Raw genomic sequence first — 18,548 nt, 5'->3', positions numbered from 1 at the left:
GTTAAAGTTAGCTGGACATTTCACGCATACAAAACCATTGAAATTTCCCTGTTATAGTTTGTTCAGCTAACTATAACTCGCACGCCTGCAATGCACTGCTGATGACATCATATATTACATCACTCATGACATGGTCAGTGACATCACTCATGACATCACGGATGACATCTCAAATGACATCACTGATGGCATCACTGATGACATCATCCTTGTGAAAGAGTGGCAGACCTCCTCTCACCATAATATAACCTTTGATACACACATTCAAAAATAGAAACTAAAATTTTCAAAAAAATGGAGATACCAATACCAGTTACAACAACCTATTCAGTAATTCCAATGTATACATACACATCCACTCATTCACCAACAGTTCTATAAAGTCACCCATCCCTGTACTCACTCATCATATGTACTCATACACCTATACATCCTGTTACACACCGACACTCATCCATAGAGTTACTCACACACATACTCACACATGCAAATAAACTATGAAACATCTACTTACTAAGTATGGGCTACCGCGAATTTGCGCCAAAGCCTATTCGCGGTCCGCAAAATCCGTGAATTTGTGCGAATTTGTGCGAATTTGCAGATTTTTAGATTTTTTCGTGTTCCAGGGTTTTTTTTCCAGCGCAGCTCCGCAAACTTACCCATGCGTTCGTACATGGGCGCGGCCATCTTGTTTTCAGTGTTCGCGTTGTGTATTTCCGTTTCCGGGTGCAAGTTGCATGCTCACGTTGGACATTTCCTACATGCGGGGCGCATTTATGTGTCCGCATCCTTTTTGGGTGCTCGCGGGGGAAATATCGCGCAAACTTACCCACGTGGTCGCAATGGGCATGGCCATCTTGTTTTACATTCATTGCTATGGTTCTGGGCATGCTTTTTCTATCCTGCTTTAATCTTTGCAATCCTTTGTTTCTTTAAACTTTTTTTTAATCTTTTTTACTCATTATCTGTCTATATTTTTCTACAACTTTTTGTTACTTTGAAAACTACTGTTTTAAGTTTTTTGTTTAGCTCTCTCTTTTCTTTTATTTACTTTTTTTTCTCCTATTCATTCCTATTTTCCTTTCTGTCACCCAGGACCATGGCAAAGGGAGCCGGCAAGTCCAAGGGGAAGACTCCAGCACCCCTTAGCCGGCTCCCTTGCGGGAGGTTAAGGGGGGAAGCAGTAAATCCTAGGGAGATCTTTAGCGCAGTGGAGGTGGCAGCACTGGTATTCTTTGTACAGCCCCACCTCCTCAAGACCGTCACGGCAGGCGGCAGGCCCGGTGCCGGGTACGGCCTCCGGGAGCGTCAGCAGCTATGGGGTAAGGTGTGCCGGGCCATCTATTGGGAGTCTGGGGTCTGGTGCACCTACCATCAGTCGACGCACCGGTGGTCCGACATCCTGGACCCGGAACAAGACATGCTCGACCTGCTTGGAGTCAAGATCCCTGGGCTTGGTGAGTACTAGTAGCTATTTATTAACTACTTTGTTTTCTTCTGCTCTGTGTTATATATTGCAAATATATGTTTTTCCGAAGAGCAAGAATGCTGTTGATTACATTGCAGGTATAATATGTTTGAAAAGCTTCTGTGATTCCAGGTGCTCGCCTGCTCACTGGCGGTGCTACTATGCTTACTTGTTTTCAATTTTGTGCTCATTTGGCCTGAGTGTAAAGTATGAGTGTACTTTACAGAACTGCGTAATGCTAGACACTAGAGATTACATTGCTGGTAAATTATGTTTTAAAAGCTTCTGGGATTGCACTGCAGGTGCTCGCCTGCTCACTGGCAGTGCTACTATGCTTACTAGTTTTCAATGTTGTGCTCATTTGGCCTGAGTGATTATGTATGAGTGTACTTTATAAAACTACGTAATGCTGGACACTAAAAACTCAAGTCCAGTCCTTCATTTGTACTCCTGCCACTAAGAAGAGATAGTGGTGGTGGACTGATAGTTTGAGTATATAAGGACTGGTTATTTAGTAGGAAACTTTTTAGTGGTCTGCAATCATGGCGGACTGTGTCTGTCAGTTCGCGTGCTGCGGAGTGCAGCCTGCCAGTCCTAGTAGAACCTTTTTGTAGTTGGTTTAGTGAGTTACATAACTTTCCAAGTAGACAGTATGCGAATCCAGCAATACTAATATCCTAGTAGACCACATCAGATAGGTCAATACATTTAGTGAAATTGTTGTCTATTTCCCCGAAATAATTTGTTATTGTTTTTTTGAAATGTTTGATTTGGCTAACAACAATCATCCATGTTTGTGCACAGTCAAAACCTAGTCTTAGTAAAGTTTCTTTCATGTTGTACATCAGCTCCCCCAGGGGCAAGAGGACAGAGGAGGAGGTAGCGATGCCGGCGGAGCAGGAACAGCAAGGCCAGGATAGGTCCGCCGAGGGCTCCTCTGCTGGCCCAAGTAAGTTTTCCTGTTAATATTATTAATTATATCTATCTTATACAGCACCTATTTATTCCAAACGTTCCTCATAGTTCTATTTTTTCCTAAATTGTCTTTGATCTTCTTGTAGACTGTTTCTAAATTCATACCCTGCCTCTACTATGACTCTCTGTGCTACTACTAGATTATTATTATTAGTCTGTCTGTGTAGCTAGCTAAGCTTGCACAGTTGGCAAAAGGTGTTAAACAAAGCTCTAGGAACTGAGTGCAGTCCCCTGGGTTGTCCATAATGTCTATTGAGGTCTTCTTAATGTTTATGCTTTGACAATTCCCAACCATAAAATGTCAATGGCCACCACGAATAAGATACTTGTTTACTTTTTGATTGGATATGTGGACATACTAATACTGTTGCAGGGACTATTCTGCACATACAGAACTATGGACAAGAAATAGGGCATTGGTTATAAATTATAATAGGCGCAGTTAGAGTTTCCACATACCTCAGTCATAACAGAAGTTGAACCCCCAATCTCCTTACTGACTAGCTAGTGTGTCAGAGTCATTATTTAGCTCCCAAATGCAGCGATGATCCCAATCATTACACAACCCAAAACATAAGACTATGGAGTCAGAGTCCCGACCTCTCAGAGTCACGGACTCATGCTTGCAAATTGCAAACCCTTTTGCTCACTTACTCATGACCAAAAACCACAGAGTCTATGTAAGTTTTAAAGCTTTATTAAAAGTAAAACATCTAGCTCTGTGTGTACTCTGTAAAAATCTAAATTGTGCATTATATAAAAACATTTATTAGAATCAATGTCATATAAGATCAACGGTGAACGACTGAAAAGTGGCTGATTTCACACATTAATTGTGGGAGAGCCCTCACCTGGTTGGAACTTAAAGTCTTGGTGAGGATGAATCGTTGACGACTCCGACTAACATATGATGATGATCTTGCTCTTGTTCGTAGAAGGAAAGCTTCTGTCTGTTATGACAAAAATGGTGTGTGTTAAAAAGCAAGCATTCATCAGTTGTGTCAAAAAGCGTAACATCACATGTTATGGCTAAGCATAAATAAAAACACCCTTCCCTGAAGAAAGGGAAGTTTTTAGTTTAGACTAGGGAGTCACAAATTACTAAATTTGTTTATGTAGTACTAGTAACTTTTTTTCATTCCTAGACAAAATAGGGAGTGGTGTACATGGCATCTAAAAATATTAAATGTATTTTCTAGGTGTAACACCATCGGCAGAGCCACCCACCAGTGCAGGGGCCAGCACGGAGGTGGGCACTCCAGGGGCGGATGCTGTGCCACAGCCAGCAGGAACTGCTGTGGGGGATGCCACGGTAGTGGCTCCAGTGGTAAGCTATTATATTCCTTACTTATTGAGATTGCAGAGTGGGCTCTCTGCAGGGGTGTACATGTTGTACAGTACAAGTACACTTTACTGTTAAGAAGACTTACAAATTTAGAACTAAGTTTTTGTCAACCAGGTAGAAGACAGTAACCCTTGACTTCTCATTAGCAATAAAGCGGGAGTTGACGAGTAACCAATGGCCTCCTCTAAATTTGACTTCAACTCAGCTGTGAAAGTTTTATCGAGAAGCCAAGTCAGATCAGAGATGAACTTGCTGGATGGGATGAACGAAAATGGAAAGAAGGGTGTAAGGAAGGACGACCGAGTGAAAATTAATGACTGGCAAAGAATGATACTTGTTTTTGAATGCTGCCTAGGTGGCTGGGAATCTGATGCATGGCCGGTTGTAGGCTGAAGCAAGGATGGGTGGAAGGAGAAAGAAAAGATGACTGCCTGGGTGGGTGAAAGAGAAACTGTATGTGTGCGCAATATATCATTTGGTTCAAATTCAGATGCAAGTCAAGCACGGATGCATGGCTGGCGGTTTACAAAATAAAATAAAAAGGTTGTTTTTCGGTGAGAAAAAGTAAGGTTTGTCCAGTTGAGAGTCAGACATTAAGAAGAATGATTGACATTTACTTTGAATGGATGGATGCCTGGATGGTACCTTCCTCATAGTTAGCTTAGGTGAATGTAGACAGAGTAGACGGTCACTGGATAAAGAGTGTTACTTTGAAGAGCATGCAACACTGCACGTCCGTGCCAGAGAAGGAAAGCCGAGGAAAGTAGAAGTTGTAATTTTTCAGAATACTACCATGACTAGTAACAGTAGTTTGCAAGCACAGCATATATCCGGCGATTACGGTGATCACTCACTCACTACCTCTGTTAATAATTTTTTTACAACTCTGTCATTCATGTGTGGCCAATCGGTGTTCACTCAATCAAAAATAAAGCACCTAAATGTCATCCCATATGTAAGCAAATATCCTGTGAAGGTATAGATTATCATATTATTTATCTTCTTCATTTTACTTTTGTAGTAGTCAGGGGCAGGGCAGGGTGAAAGTTAAATTAATTAAGCAGTAGCCCTTGTAACAGAGTATGGCCGGTGCCACCCCTGTGAAGGACTGGGTTCTTTAAGACCCAGCGGTGCCAGGGGACAACACCTGAAACCTTCGTGGGTAACCTGCTCCGGCGTACGAATGACAGAGACACGGGACACTTCCTTCGGCGTCAAAGATTCAAGGTTTATTTACTGCAGGGAAACACAGAAGTCACAGGAAGTACAACGAGTGTAGTTCGGGGAGACTGCTTCAAATTGGTTCTGTGGATCGCTCCTTTTATACATGATTCTCCCATAGGTTTACATGGTACACAAAGGTTTACGACTTGGTTCCCACAATTATCCCCGAGAGGGGTCGTTTTGGTCACTTTGATACATCCAAGGTCCGGAATATAAGTGCGGAAACATTTGGCGGTTCCCAACTGTAAAAACCCATCTTCCCACCATTAGTACATTCCAATCAGCAGTAAAACAGATTAAAGAAGGAACAAGAACAGGTGCAGAGGAAGATGGAGACAGTGGGGAGATTGGAAAGGGTGTAAAAGGGGAGGTATCGGGAAACACGAGCTACAGGCATCAAAGGGACGTGCCTAATGAAATGCACGGCTGAGACAATAAACCGGCACGGCAAGATGAGCCTCGAGCGGGGCCATCTGCCTTACAGTATCATCCCCCTCGTCATAAAGACACTTTCAAAGGACATGTGTCTTCCGCAGATATCTTGGGAATCCCAGGGTCGCGAAACGGACAACGTCCGTTCGCTGGCTACTTGAGGGCAAGAGACAAAATGGATGCCGTATCTAAGATGGAACCCGTGGGTACAGATGAAAAACCCACGTAACAAACGAACGGTTTAAGTTAGCACAGCGAAACTGCGCACACTTACTAAACTCGTCATTTGCGGTTCATAGATACCAGACTCAACCATATTCGTGCGAGTCGAAAACACCACTTACAATTGTCACGGAACCTCAGACGCTCCTTTTGCCCTCATGTAGGCAAGCACTAGTCGGAATCATACTCGATATTCATCAGACCATCTAGATGTTGCTGTAACATAGCTTTGTCCAACTGAGCTCCTTTGGTAACAGATGGCTGTCTTATACACGTTGTAGCACAAAGGCCACATAAGGCAGGACCACACTGCACACAAAGGCAACACGTGAACTGGAACGCCACAACAACTCCGATAATCATCAGAATCTTCCAACCCCAAGTCGACATCAGGCCCCAAAACCACCCAAGTAGCGTCCAATCCCCTACATCCACGTGTATGGATTCAGAGATTTTATGCAACCTTGAGATGGCTTGATAGACAGTCGGAGCGTTATCCGGGATGAAAATACAGCAGCTCGAATGGATCACCTTACATACCCCACCTCGATCTGCTAAAATCACGTCTAAAACCATACGGTTTTGTAACGTCATAAGTCTATCCGCCTGAAGTTCTGTGGTGATATTACCAAGGGCACTGGCAGTAATATTAGCTGTCGATTCTACCACTCGAGTCAACTGTCTCAGGTTCCTACTATTAACCATAGGCCCCCAAAACGGGAGGAAACCCTTGAAAAAGTCTCCTGCCTCTTGACCGGCAGTATCCTCTTCGCTAATTACGCCTCTCACAACTCTTGTCTTGTGATAGTCTGCGTCTACAGTGAACGTCGGAGGCAACAAATTTGCGATAAAACATGAGCCCGCAAAGTCGGAGGGCAACCATGCATACGCACGATCATGGCAGACAAAGTAGGTACCCTTGGCAGCCAGAAACACAGGGGACGAGACCATCGGCAGAATGTAATTTTCGGTGCAAGCACTCTCTCCAAGTCGGGCTTTCGATCTTCGGCCACGACCCATTAAACAAAAATTACCAATGTGGGGTACGACCCATATCGGAGGTGAGCTTTTAAGCTGTTTATCACTCGTGAGCGCACTGTACTCAACCTTACTCAGGACCCTATAGGCTTGTACCTCTTCCTCCGGGATGAGCGATGGCTCATAGATATCTTTATCTAAGTCTTCTATCGCTATAGACAAAGGCTTATAATACGAGCCAAGGCCAAAGTAGGGTGAACGTGGCTCTCGACTGGGGTGAGAATCTAGTGCACTTCGAAACATTGTTTGGAATGCTCAAGCTGAACCCTGGGAACTATACGGTAAGACCAGAAAGGGAATTCCCTTATCCGTGGTATGTGGCATCAACCCACACACCCAACAATTAGTAGTATTAACCACTAACTGGTGCTGGTGAAGGAGCTGAATAAAGGAATTATTGCGGAATTCTGCACGTCTAGCCTGCTCGTGTTCAGGTAAGATATGGAAAGAATGAGGAGATGCAGTGGAGGTAAGTTTAGGGTCAGAAATAGGAGTAGGTATGGCAGAGGGTAAGAAGTATGACATCATGTAATACACCCCACCCGCCAATAGTGCAGAAACAGTCAAAAGCAATACGAATATTTGAAACATAAAACATTTGGTACGACTAAGTTGTTGTAACTTGAACCTTTGCGCCTGAGCTTCTTCCAAGTCCATCAGCTTCGAAAACGCCATCCCCTATGACCGTCCGCAACGTTTCTTGACGCACGTCGTTCTGTGTAGCAGTAGTCAATCCCTAGGAGTTCCCAGGAACCGACGGTCTTTAACCTAGCGTCAAGACCTGCTAACCAGAAGGAAGTACACGCGCGGCCCTACGGCCTTTATTCACAATGTATACGTAAAAATGTCTCTCAGCTGTGGAAGGAAAAACACATATGGAACGAAACTCAATATATATATACAAAAATAATTACAATGATACGGGTGTTCGGACTGATCGTGGAAAACGGGATAATGCAATTGTCAAGGGGCAGAACGGGATTTTTTATTTGTCCTTAGTACTGGAACGCAAAAAGTATCGAGTTTTCCCAGGACGTGTATGTTCATCAAACAAGGGATCCGATGAGAGAACAAAGTCCTGTTGATCAGCCGAATGTTCAGGTCTCGAGTCTTTTGATGACAAATGTTCAACAGTGTCTTTCTGCTGCACTGAGGATTCTCCGACAGGTTGTGCGTCGCTGAAAGGTACAAACGCCGGCAATCCTTCGGATTCAGATAAAGCAATGCCCCTCCTCACCCACGAGTCTGCCGGTAAAGGAATAGGAACTTTCTTCGTATGGGTGGCATGCACCCAATTTTTCCGGCCTTCTAAACTAACGGCAGTTCTCGTGGCAAGGAGGACCTGGTAGGGTCCAGTAAACCGGGGTTCCAAGTTCTTCTTGCGGGCAAAATTTCTGGTTACCACCCAGTCTCCGGGCTGGAGCTGGTGGCCTGGACCCTCCGTCTGCGTCGGCAATGCTTCGTAAACCTGTTGGTGAATTAACCTCAGTTTAGCAGTCAGATCATGAAGATAGTCAATCAACATTGGGTATTCGAGACTGGAGAACACACCCGGTCTAGGGACCCCCCACACATTCGCAGGACGACCGAACACTATTTCATAGGGGCTAAGCCCTACTCGGGAGTGTACGTTGCCCTAGTTGACAGCAAAGCTAAGGGTAAAGCATCAGGCCACGAAAGACCAGTCGTAGCCTGAATCTTCGCTAGCTTCAGTTTAAGGGTGCCATTATACCCTTCAACCAAACCAGCTGACTGGGGATGATTGGCGCTGTGGAATTTTTGATTAATTCCAAGGCCCTTACACACACTCTTCATCACACTCCCCACAAACTCACTTCCGTTATCCGACCATACAATCCGAGGCATTCCATACCGAGGAAAGTATTCCTTCAGTAGGATTTTCGCAGTAGACAAAGCAGTGTTGTCTTTAAGAGGGTAGGCTTCAATCCATCGGGAGAACGCGCAAACCACAACTAAAACGTATTTCAGGTTATTGCATCGCTCCATATGGATGAAGTCTAATTGGATCACCTCAAAGGGACATGAAGGGGGAGCAAAACTACCAGGAGGAGTTGGGGTTCCCTTACCAGGATTGTACAACATACATACCATACAGTTCTTAACCAATCGTTCAGCACACTTCGTGATACCGTCATTCTTCCACACATGAGACAACAACTTACAAATACCTTTCACACTAATTTGTGCTAACCCATGTGCCATTGTCACAACAGCTAGCACATACGCATCCGGTAACATCCATCTCTTATGTTCCGACAAATCAACCCAACAACCATTCGCATCCAACTTTCCCGTACTTTCTTTCCACTTCGTCTTTTCAGTCTCGGTGGCCTCATTCTGAATTGCTTTCACACTCACGATAGTGTCCTCACACATACTCGATTCTGTAGGCCACCTAACCGAACTCATCACATACATTCTAGTGCTAAGATTCCGGGCAGTCTCCTTAGCAGTCTCATCCGCAAAGGCATTACCACGACCAACATCATCCGTCACCTTACGATGCGCACTACATTTAACAATCGCTACCTGCTTAGGCAACGTAAGTGCATCCAAAAGTTCATTCACAAGTTGTCCGTGCTGAATCTTCGTACCATGCGATGTCATAAAACCTCTCTCTCTCCACAACCGTCCAAAGTTATGGGCGACACCAAACGCATATTGGCTGTCGGTAAACACATTCACACGTTTCCCTTTCGCTAACACACACGCTATAGTTAGAGCGATCAGCTCTGCAGCCTGGGCAGAGTTCTGATTTAATCTCGCAGTTTCCACAACAGTATTCAAAGTCACAACAGCATATGCAGTAGTCACATCACCATTCGGCAATTTAAAACATGAACCATCCACATACAACGTTCCATCTGGATCTTCCAAAGGAGTGTTTTTAAGGTCCACTCGACCTTTTGTTTCCTCTTCAGTTCTCAGATAGCAGTTATGGGCTGCTATTTCATCTGACTCTGTGCTAATGGGTAACAAAGTCGCCGGGTTCAGAACATTACAACGTTTTATCTGAATATGACTTGCCAACAGCGTCAATTCGTACCCAGACAACCTCGCACTCGTCAAGTGCTGAGTTTTCGTACGATTCAAAAGAGTGTCGACTGCATGCGGAACCATCACCAAAAGCATATTATCCATGACCAATCCTGCTGATTGTCGGATGCACACCGCAGCTGCCGCTGTTGCTCTCAAACAACTCGGCAATGCTCTAGCTACCGGGTCCAAGGTCGAGGAAAAATATGCACATGGACGTTGCTTACCACCAAAAGGTTGCGTTAAGACACTCAAAGCACAACCTTCCCTCTCGCGAACATATAGTGTAAACGGCTTGCTATAGTCAGGAGTACCTAACACAGGAGCCGAACACAATGAGTCACGTAATTCAGAAAAACTTTTCTGACATTCTTCCGTCCATGGTAAAGGAGTTGAAACATCCTTGCACGTAAGAGCCACCAATGGTTTCGCTAGCAATGAAAAATTTGGAATCCATTGCCTGCAATACGACGTGATACCTAGAAAGGCACGCACATCTCGTTGGGTTGTTGGCACAGCCATTTGCGCAATCGCTGCAATTCTCTCTGGGGTCAACCGTCTTCCCTCCTTTGACAATAAGTGACCTAGATAGGTTACTTCTTGACAACAATATTGGAGTTTAGAAGGTGACACCTTGTGATGTAAGTCACAGAGATGTTGCAGCAACGACACCGTAGCAATTTTGCAAATGTCCTGAGTATCTGCAGCCACCAACAAGTCATCGGCATATTGGATTAAGGCCGCACCAGCCGGCAACGAAAACGCATCCAGTTGACTCTTCAAGGCTTGACTGTAAATCGATGGACTCTCACAGTAGCCCTGAGCAGCGCGTTTAAACCGGAAGCTGCGTCCACCAAGAGAGAAACCGAAAAGGTCTCTGCTCTCTTCTGCAATTGGAATGCTGAAGAACGCATTCTTCAAATCGATCACCGAAAACCACGATGCAGACGCTGGAATCAGAGTCAGTAGCGCCGTGATGTCAGGCACAACAGGAAACCGAGGAATCACAATTTTATTTACCTCCCGTAAATCAATAACAAAACGATAAACAGGTGGTTTCGAGGGATCAGTACATTTTAAAATAGGCAGTACAGGGCTGTTGCACACGTTTCCCCGTGTTTCTTCAATAACGTCTTTCTCGATCAAATCATAAATGATCGCTAACAATGCTCGTTCACCATCAAGAGAGATACGATACTGGGGAATACGTGGCAACCGCACATTAGATTTCAACTGAACAACATAAGGGGAGATGTCAAGCAGGCCCACGTCGTTGGGACCTGTTGCCCACAAAGATGCAGGAAGAGAACTCAATTCCGGTGGAAGCTTATCGAGAGACAAGTACATAGGAGAGACAACCCTCTCTCCTAACGTAAGCTTTACACCCGCAGGAGAACAATACAGAGTTGCATACAAACGTTTTAGCAAATCCAGGCCCAAAAGATTTTCACCACAACCCGTAGTTAAAATCAACGGAGCTTGAAGCTCACGAGGCCCAATTGCAAGGGGCAAAGGGCGCAAAACTGGATTGCTAACAGGGGCGCCAGAGAATCCAACGGAAACATTTGTTAAGCCAGACAAAGGTATCGAGAGACAAGTACATAGGAGAGACAACCCTCTCTCCTAACGTAAGCTTTACACCCGCAGGAGAACAATACAGAGTTGCATACAAACGTTTTAGCAAATCCAGGTCCAAAAGATTTTCACCACAACCCGTAGTTAAAATCAACGGAGCTTGAAGCTCACGAGGCCCAATTGCAAGGGGCAAAGGGCGCGAAACTGGATTGCTAACAGGGGCGCCAGAGAATCCAACGGAAACATTTGTTAAGCCAGACAAAGGTGCGCCAGGGAGTTTCGAATGCATTATGGAACTTTTCGCTGCACCAGTGTCCAACAGAAAAGGCTCAACGACGCCCGATGTAGCAACTGCGACGTAAGGCCCTCTCTGATCAACCGGAACTGATACCACTCCCTCTCTTTGTCTATGGCTGTCCTAGTAATTGCTGTCGTCAGTTCCCTGATCGACGTAATAATCGTCTACATTGTACTGCGCAGATCGTCCTTGCGATGATCCACGTTGATCGAAACAATTATCGGAATTTGATGAGTTATCTGAACGGTCATTTTGAGCACCACGACCTCTACCGCGTGATGTCTGCTGCGACCCACCACAACCTCCTCTAGATGAGTTACCACTGTTACGATCGTTTAGAACGGGACAGTTAAATTTTAAATGACCCTCCTGTCTACAATAGGCACACTGATTGTACCCTAACGAAGATCTTTGGGAAGAGGAGTCATTTCGAGGTTGTGACCTATTTGATTGCGACTGCGGTCTATTTTGCTGCGAAGCATTCTGATTCGAGCGCGGGGGATACGCTTGCTGTAACAACACTTTAGTTTTGAGTTCTTTCGTCTTTTTATCAGCGCGGTCGTTCTCCTCTTTTTCTCTGTTCTCATAATACTGTGCCGTAGCCAATATTTGAGCCGAGGTAGAAACGGCCCACGCACTTTCAGAATTTTTTAATTTATTGCTCAAGTCGGGCACTAAGTTAGAGACAAATTTGTCCACGAACAACCGTTGACCACCCTCAGTGCCCATATCCTGACCACTATGATCGATGAATGCCTCCTCAAACCTCGTAAAGAAATCAGAGACACTCTCGTCCTTTTTCTGTTTACAAGCTGACAGTTTTTCCCAGTTCACCCTCATAGCTGGCATAAGAGTTTTCATTAAGGTAATTATTCTTTGAAGGAGAGCAGTAATGAGCTGTTCAGGCTTAGCCCCACCAACTTGTCGCGTATCGGCCGCAGTAAGAGTAGCCCAATTGCCACCTAAGTCGTTTGCGTGATCTTCGTGCCGAATCTTAGCCCATACCGGCTGAGGCACGACATTGCCGAACAGCATGTCGATATCAGCAAGATTCATTATCGTAGCGTCTACGAGCTGCGATAATTCTTTATAGTACCCTGCAGGATTTTTGCGAGGGTCAGGCAAAGATTGCTTCACCTGTAACACTTCAGAGCGTTTCCATGGGAGATGTATCCATACTCTCTGGAAATGCGGCAGAACAATAGGAACAGCGGCATTATCACCGGGCATCCACACTGGTGGAACTTCCCGCATAGGAAACTGACCGGACGCATCTAACTGCCTCTCAACATCCTCAACAAACAAAGCTTGAGGTATAGGAGCGGGACGGAAAGATAACAACCGTTCAACAGCACGTCGAACGTTAGTATCCACTATCAGTCCATTCGAGAACTGAAGCTGTAGATCAGACAAAGCGGTCAACACCTCGTCAGGTGCATCGGCCGATATCTGATCACGCAGAACCTTGCACATTTCTTCGAACACGTATCTTTGTGTCGGTTCATTGAATTGGCAAAACGTATCAAGTACAACACGTGGAGGATTTCTAAGAGGGTGCGTCATCCAACCCATCGCCATATTGTATAGCGAAGCACATTCCCTGTTACCGGGAAGCTGACTACGTCTCTGAGGACCATCTGAACCAGCGGACCCAAAAACAGGTCCGAGAGAATGGAAAAAACTAGCCGCAACAGGAGGAGTACGATTACGAGTAGATGGAGAAGTATAGCACAAAGGACTAACAAGAGAAGGGGTAGAAACAGAAGAAGCAACAGGAGTAAGTAAAACAGGAGCAGTAGCGGGGGCAGGAGTATGTGGAAGCGGAGGAGCGGTAGGAATAGCAATAGGCAAAGGAGCGGGAACAGTCGGAAGAACGGGTGCAGGTTGAGGAACAGGCTGAGGAACAGGTACAGGGGGGACCACAGGAGCTGCGGTACCCTGCACGTACGGAGGTGGTGACTTCATAAGATAAGACATTAGGGGATCCTCAACTGACTCTTCCTTCTTATCCGACTCCGTAGGCAAAACAGGATAGCACTTATCTATGGACATACGCTGTAGCCTATCAAACACTTCCTTTTCCTTAACCTCCTTATCATGCTGAAACTGCTCTGCTTTCTTTACAATGGCAGCAACACCATCTCTCTGATTACGTTTAGTCTGTCTGATCTCTTTCTGTCGGGCTTCTTTACGCCACAACCGAAAGGCATCAAACATGGCCGGCCTTGACTTTTTCTCGAACAATTTAGCCTCAAGATTATCCAAGATCGTTGTCTCAAAACTACCATGAGGTGGCCAACTAAGGGCACCATCTTTCTTAGTGTAACGGATCCAGTAATCATTAAAAGTAATCGGGCCTAGCCCATGTTTGCTGTAGAGCTCATAAGTGGGAGTTCTAACCGGAGGTATCGGACACGAGTCCTCCAGTCGGGAATCCGTACCACAACGTCTGAAACAACTAAACAAAGTACTGCGACCAGGCATCTTGCACACTAGCCGAGTTTCACCAACGTCAAGGGTTACGGGATTTACCAAGTCCCTGCAAAGAGCAAAAACCCTCGGTTTTTGGCGACTGCAGACGTCAAATATCACAACAAAGTACCAAGAACCACAAATGCAATGGAACCATGCAACAACTAAGCAACCACAACCAAGAACTCCGGGAGCGACCCACAAATACTTAACTCAAAGATCGATGGCGTCACCAGGAAGGCCCGTCAATCGTCTCGCTATACCAAGGTCTACGCCAGGCGCCAAAACAGGTCTACAGTCAGGGCGGCAGTCCGTCGCAGCCGTCAGGAGGCGGGAATCTTCGCGGGAAAAGTCTTCGGGCCACTTGTTTCGACAACAGGATCGATGAAACGGAGTGCACTTTCCCTCGGAGATTTCACACGAAGTTCCTCACGATCGTCGGGCTTGGACCGGTACCACTGATGCAGCCCCACGTTGGGCGCCAACTGAAGGACTGGGTTCTTTAAGACCCAGCGGTGCCAGGGGACAACACCTGAAACCTTCGTGGGTAACCTGCTCCGGCGTACGAATGACAGAGACGCGGGACACTTCCTTCGGCGTCAAAGATTCAAGGTTTATTTACTGCAGGGAAACACAGAAGTCACAGGAAGTACAACGAGTGTAGTTCAGGGAGACTGCTTCAAATTGGTTCTGTGGATCGCTCCTTTTATACATGATTCTCCCATAGGTTTACATGGTACACAAAGGTTTACGACTTGGTTCCCACAATTATCCCCGAGAGGGGTCGTTTTGGTCACTTTGATACATCCAAGGTCCGGAATATAAGTGCGGAAACATTTGGCGGTTCCCAACTGTAAAAACCCATCTTCCCACCATTAGTACATTCCAATCAGCAGTAAAACAGATCGAAGAAGGAACAAGAACAGGTGCAGAGGAAGATGGAGACAGTGGGGAGATTGGAAAGGGTGTAAAAGGGGAGGTATCGGGAAACACGAGCTACAGGCATCAAAGGGACGTGCCTAATGAAATGCACGGCTGAGACAATAAACCGGCACGGCAAGATGAGCCTCGAGCGGGGCCATCTGCCTTACAGTATCATCCCCCTCGTCATAAAGACACTTTCAAAGGACATGTGTCTTCCGCAGATATCTTGGGAATCCCAGGGTCGCGAAACGGACAACATCCGTTCGCTGGCTACTTGAGGGCAAGAGACAAAATGGATGCCGTATCTAAGATGGAACCCGTGGGTACAGATGAAAAACCCACGTAACAAACGAACGGTTTAAGTTAGCACAGCAAAACTGCGCACACTTACTAAACTCGTCATTTGCGGTTCATAGATACCAGACTCAACCATATTCGTGCGAGTCAAAAACACCACTTACAATTGTCACGGAACCTCACCTGATAGAAAAGTAAGATCTTCACCACCTGCATGTACTGGACTGGTAACAGTAACGCAAGTCTGTGTCATCATGGCTTGCGTCTGTTTTTCTCGGGTGCAAGGTGACTGCGCTGGCATTATGCCGGCTACCCCAAATTTACTTACCAATTTCGCTAAACAAGAGAGAAGAAGAATACTGGTGTACTGTCTGAGTCTACTGTGGTGAATCCATATAGTGCTAGTAGAATTCCTGAAACTCCAACTAATGTTAGAGCAGAGGCCGACGAAGTGGGAGGTAAGATAGATACATGCCACACATGTTATGTACTGTGCTTGCAAGTTGCTAGTGCTACTGTGACACAACTTTCTGCTGAATTATTTTGTGGTAATTTCAAAGAGCATTGGTTGCAGTATGTTTTTCTTTCTTCATATAGATACTCCTTCCAAACTAACAAGGAAGGAGTTGGCTAGACGGGCCAGGCAACGGAAGCTGGAGGCAATTGCCGCCGAATATCGGCGGCTGGTGGCCCAGGAGGAGGAGGACACGCAGTCGCTGTCAACAACATCCACGACAGCTGCATCCTCCTCCGCTGACCCTGGGTCACACAGGCAGCGCAAACCTCCAGCGGTACGGAGCCGCGGTCAGGCAGCCACCCCCCGCCGCCGAGCAGCAAAAACAACAGCTGCCCCCACAGTACCTGCAAGTGTAAGGGTTGTGTGCACCGCTTGACCCTGAGAGTGTCCAAACTTGAGCAGGAAGTGGCAAGGCTGAAAGCCCTGCTCAAGGACCTCCGTAGAGAGCACCTGACCACCTGGTCCGTGACCACCTGGCCAAAGGACACCGCCGGCGGAAGTAGAGAGACTGTCCCTTGCCCCTTTTTTAAAGACTTTTGGGGGGTTGAGAATTGGGTGTTTGGGGTTTTTGGACTGGGGACATTGATTTCATGGACATTGGTTGGGGTTAGGGAGGGAGGTGGGTCGGGTCTTCTTGTGGGATAGTTTATTTTTGTTAGGGCCCAAATAATTATTTATTTCAACTTAAACATAGCATCTGTGTTTTTTTACTGTTTTGTGGGGGAGGCAGTGGTGGGTTAACTGTATGTTTGTTTTCCTGAAACTTAACTGGCTGGTTGATTCAAATTGTCCATTCGACCAAATTTGTTCAAAAGTGACACTGACAGAGTTAATGAATTCAATTGTCCTACAACTTTACTAGTACTACCGTCAGTCTCTCCTCTCCTCCTACTCCATTATTCTTCCTCCCCCAAAATGCTTATCTTACCTGTGATTCGTGTTTGAGAATAGGTTTAGGCACAGGGCTGGCTGCATTGCAAATGGTGATTAAGGTTGGCTATGGAATCCTGGATGGATTAAATGTCATTGTTGTGGTGGTAGTAGTAGTGGCACACACTGGCAGTAGCAGCACATGAAAAAAATGGAAATGAAACATTGAGTGGCCTGAGCGTAGCCTTAGCACAGTACGATAGATAGTACAGAACACTAGAACAGTGCCATAAATTGTAGCCTAAGCAATGCTAAAGTATTCAAAATATAAGTAGTAGTTGCGGGGAGTATGGCTACTACAAGAAATAGTACTGAAGGGGAAGGACACAGCAGCGTAAGCATTCGTCACATGTAGGAGGAGGATGTTGTTGATGAGCAATCCACTTGATGGTGCACATGAAATTCTGATTTCATTTGCAAATACTCATGGGTGTGTGTCAAGCAGAATAAGAATAAAAATATATCCTCAGATTCCTAAACCAGCCTTGAAATTGATTTTCTGTTGCTTTGACCTTATCCTCCCCAGCAAGTGTGTGGAATTATTGTTGTCATTTAGTCACACCTCAATGAAAACCACACAGCCCGGGGGAAGAGGGTTAGGTTTTGAAAATTGGATGGGAATGGGAGTTTTTGGGAAAGTTTTGTGGAGAGGAAAAAAAACACAGCATGGACAAACAACAAATGAAGAAAATCTTTGGATACAAAGATATCCATAAATCTTTTAAGGGACATAAAGGAAGTGCATTACTGCATGTATGAAGTTGTTTGCTAAATGGATGGTTAGGTTACTGAAAAGTAGTACTTACTACAACTTACTATGAAGAAACAATTTGACAGTACAGGGCTGCAGTAATTACGCAATTCCACTTGCCTATCTGCCCTCAGAGAGAATAAACACTTAGTTATTAGTACATTAAATTAGTTTTAAAAATAGCAAAGAAACTTATCAAATAGCTGGAGTGATGAATTTCAAGCAGAGAGCAAACAATCGCACAGAGTTACACTCATAGAAGTTCACAACAATAACATTATTTAAAAGGTAAGGAGAAGTGAAGAGGAAACTGTAACTGTATGTTGTAGTTGTCCTGTTCAATTTGGGAAGTTGCATGCATCCAGCCATTCCTCTTTTTCGCGGTACTCCTCCATTCCATCTGACAGTCCGTCGATCAATCTTGGTGACCAGACACACTGTCCACTGCCTGCCTGGTGGATGCGGAATTGCGGATCGCTAATGGAAAGCCTGAGTTCATCATTTTCCCATCGCACAGGGTAAAAGCCGGCCTGTAATTGTTGATGGAAAAACAGGAAGTGATATTAAAACACCATGGAGAAAAAATGTAAGGTACGGACCGGTGTGTAGTGCAAAAATAACTCTTTCAGTTTCATAGGCAACAGTATGACATACAAGCATCATTTCTAAAGTGCGTACTATGAGTCTCCTTTTCAAGGATAGTAATTAGCACACAGCAGGCCAGGGCCATGCAGACGGTCAAGGCAGGCACCACTGAGTGAAGCAACCTGATGTAGCATACCTCTTTGACACAGACAGACAAAGCATATCTAATTGTATGCAGCAAGCCACATAGCCGCAATATTACATGAACTGCTGTCTGGACTTTGGCATAACAACACTACACTGGCTAGACCACTCCATACCATGACTAGACAGACCTGTAGTTCTGCTGTAGTAGTTGTTGTTGACTTGTTTACTTGTTTGCCACTCACGAAACGGCCATAGTTCTTCCGTAAACCGACGATGATGGTCCACCCATCC

This window comes from Lissotriton vulgaris, chromosome 6 (genome assembly GCF_964263255.1).
Source record: "Lissotriton vulgaris chromosome 6, aLisVul1.2, whole genome shotgun sequence".
In the NCBI taxonomy this organism is placed as follows: Eukaryota; Metazoa; Chordata; class Amphibia; order Caudata; family Salamandridae; genus Lissotriton; species Lissotriton vulgaris.
This window is presented reverse-complemented; position numbering follows the sequence as displayed.